At 23.6% G+C, this 3,864-nt stretch overlaps 1 long non-coding RNA gene across 1 annotated transcript in view; it reads right to left on the bottom strand.

Moving 5' to 3' along the window:
- The window catches only part of LOC139426197 (uncharacterized), a 33,866-nt gene extending 30,225 nt beyond the window's left edge, over positions 1-3,641 (bottom strand). The window contains exon 1 of the long non-coding RNA XR_011637396.1: positions 3,557-3,641. This is a non-coding gene — a long non-coding RNA (uncharacterized lncRNA). The remainder of the gene's footprint in view (positions 1-3,556) is intronic.
- Positions 3,642-3,864: the final 223 nt, after the last annotated feature.

Here is a 3,864-nt window from a genome sequence, read left to right as displayed (position 1 = left end):
AAAATATAGCATTAATATATATATATATATAACTTGATTATTTTCATTATTAATTAATTTATTGCTTTCGGTTACAATCATTTAAATTACAACTATCCGATTTCTAAATATTGCGAATAAGAAAGGAAAAATGAATAAATTTAGAATAAATATGCAACAGCTTAAGTTCACATGCCTCAAAGAAGATCACCATATATCCTTTCTTCGAAAAGGGACTAAATATATGACCAATGACATCATAAAAAGATTTTATAAAATTTCTTAAACTAGTTATTTTATTTTAAAAATATGCTAATGGGAGATAAGCAAGATATAGAGTAGATTATAGATTTCAGATTAACATCGCATCAATTCTGCAAATTATTGTATATATATGCTTTTCCTAATACTGTATTATAATTTAAATATTATTTAAACTAATTTATCAGCAGCATCATAAAAATATTTCTTTTTAAAAAAATTTCGAATACTGAAATGAAATGAAATCTTATAAGTGATTTAGATGATGTTAATGCAAAAAAGGGCATTAAGAAAAATAATAGGTAATGTAAAGATTTCAATTCGAAACACTGTTAGCGGCTGAATTAAAAAACTATACTAACTGATTAAAAATTTCAAGAGGTTAATTTTGTTTTTGAAACTTTATAATTCTAATTATTTTTTCAATGTGAACTGCGTTTTACAAAAAATCAAAGAAACAAGAAAAAAAATATTTTTGTAACAACGTGGATAAAGTAACATGGCTCATTAGAGGGATATTAAAAGTTATAGTATTTAGGATATCAAAAGATGGAGCTATTTAAATAAATAAAATTTAAAAAGAAACAAAAGTTATTTTTTCACTTTTATAAATTTAATTGTAATTTATAACTTCATTTCTCAGGTATGAGAAAAGTATTATATTTAATATGACCATTAAACTGATTAAACATAATAGAAGATCAATCAGTTAAATGTTGATTTACATTGTCTTGATCCTACAGTCAATATTTTGAACTATTTTTTATAAAAATATCTATTCACACAACACGTTACTATGCTATTAGTTTAAAGAAAACTTTAAAATCACTCTATTGCATTCACTTATACCTTTAAGCATTTATAATGGAAATATCAATCGAGCATTCAGCATTTCTATAAAAAAATATGGAATTTAAATTTCGAATTAAAAAAATATAGCATTAATAACAAATTAAAATTATTAGCATTTCTAAAACAAACAAAAAAATTGCATTTAAATAAATAAAAAAATAATTTAAAAACAAATTTAGAGTTTCATCTGACATTTAAGCTCACATACATTAACTAATTTTAAACTGGAGGGGAAATTACGACCCTGCTTGGTCTATTGGTCTATTAGATACATAATTTATAGGGCCATGAACCCCTTAAGACCTTGCAATCTTAAATAATTTTTAGCTTTGAACAATGTTAAATGGGATGAATATTAAATCATGACTTATTGTATATATTTTTACTTTCAAAGAAATTTATAATGATTAAATGCTTTGTTTTATACAATTTGAAGAAAAAAAATTCAGTTTTATATCAGTAAAAACATAAGGAAGCTATATTTTTAGCTAATGAATAAAATAAAATAAAAGTGAAAAATTCTTAACAAATTTTGTAAAAAAATTTTTTTGAGCAATACAATCCTTGTTATTTAAATGTCTGTAAAGTTGATTCAATTGCATCAACGTTTTTAAATAAAGCATCGATATATACAATTAATCTTAATGCAAATCAGATATTAAAAAAGTCAAATATTAATTTACATTGACTTAAGGCAATGTTTCCCAAAGTGTGGTACGCGTTCCCAAAGTGTCGTACCCCCAGGGGTACGGGAGCAGTTTAGCGGGGGTACGCGTTCTTATGCGAAATATCTTGCAACAAACGAAAATTTCAAAATTTTTTACTTAAAAACAAAGCTAGCCATGAAAATTTACTACTAAGTATTTTTCTATTGACTATTTTTTGCAGAGTTAACAGTTAATAATTAGTGGTGTCAACAGCCAGCTGCGATTTTTAACTTTTGAGCAATTTTTTTATACTAAAAATAAACATATTTTTTAAAAAATACATTTATTTTCTTGTTAATGGTACACAGCGTTACGAAAAATTTAGAAAGAGTACACAAAAATCATAAGTTTGGGAAACACTGACTTAAGGAGTTAGAATTGAGACCTGGATATTGTAATGACAAAAGACCACATCCTTTGTTAATCGAGCTCTTAGACATACCATTATACACATTTGCTACAAGTTTACCAAGCATAATTTCTCAGAAATTAGAAAAAGATCAATTAGAGCTTCAAAATATACATTTGTGATAATTAAAAAATGCAAAATATATTAAAATAAATAACTATCTGAATAAGAAGTTTAATCATCAAATAAAAGCTTAATTGCTCAATTTTTAAAAGAATTGCATATTTCTATTTTTAATTGTTATACATAAATTTAAGCTATTCACGAATATATAAAATTGAAATTGCTGAAGTATTGAAATCATATAATATAAAAGTTTATTACCACCAATACATTTTTATAAGGTTCTGCCATTATTTTAGCTCGAAATAAATATGCATTTACGAAAATATATTTTAAAATATTAAAGCATAATAAAGAAAAATTAATATTTTTAATTCATATACAATTTTAGAATAATAAAAACAACAGTGATGGAGAAGATTTAAGAATTTTAAAACTGTAATCAAAAAGGCTTTTTTTACCCTCTTTAAATAATTAAAAAAAACATACTAAAAATTTTTTTTTATGATTTAAAAAATTATTTTTAAAAAGCCTGAAAAATATTTAGAAGAAAAAATACTTTTCTATTTCTAAATTGTGCACAAAATATTGCAAAAATTTATTAAAACCAGCAAATTTTTCTCCCCAACAAGGAAACTTGAAATTATTGTAAAAGAGAACTTAATTTAATTTCTTTAACAAAACTTCATATATATTTTCAGGAAAAGGGAATTAAAATTCGATATCAACTTTTAGCTGCATCTTAATGCCTCTTGTTAAAGATAAGATCTGTTTTAATCATAGTTTTTTTTTCTTCCTTTACACATTTAAAAATGATAATTTAATAATAGTTTTTAAGGTAGTACATAATGTTTTTAAATCTAAAAAAGTATTTTTACTTCAGATTTATTTTGGAAAAAAATTCCTACATTTTATTTTATCAAATATTCAAGCCACAAAAATTATAAAGGTAGCTTAAATTACTAAATAAGTAATATAATGTAAGTTGATATCCTTGTATTTGAGTTCTTAAAAATATTTATTTGTTTAAATTTTTTTTTTTTTCATTTACTGCATTTTTGGAATAAACAATGTTATTCATTTTATTAATATTAGTTTTCCACGTATTTGAGCACATTTATGATACACATTTAAATAACTGAAAGTAATGAAGTTCTGTAGAAAACCATCAAAATAAATTAATGAACCCTAACTCAAAAAAACTCATATCATTTATTTTTCATTTATTTAAAGAGGAAAAAATATTTTTATGATACAAAAGAAATAAGTTGCTAGTAAAACTTACCTTCTAAAAACTGTGAAAAATATATGATTCTAAATTTCTAAACAACATATAGCAAAACTAAGGCAAACTTTAAATAGAATTTCTGTGTTTACCAAAATACATATGTTTTAAAAGTTTACTGAAGAAAAAAAAAGCATTTTAAAATATTCATTATGACTTTATGACTGTCATGATTACAGGACAAGATGATAAGCATGCCCCGCCTCTGTCATCTTTAAGGATTCAAACTAAGCATCAGCAATTCTAGACAAGGGTCATAAATCGTTTCACCAATTACTTGAAGGCACCCCCTCGAAGAAAACAAGACT

Source organism: Parasteatoda tepidariorum, chromosome 8 (assembly GCF_043381705.1).
Source record: "Parasteatoda tepidariorum isolate YZ-2023 chromosome 8, CAS_Ptep_4.0, whole genome shotgun sequence".
In the NCBI taxonomy this organism is placed as follows: Eukaryota; Metazoa; Arthropoda; class Arachnida; order Araneae; family Theridiidae; genus Parasteatoda; species Parasteatoda tepidariorum.
Note: the sequence above shows the minus strand (reverse complement) of the source record. Positions and strands in the feature narration are given on the sequence as shown.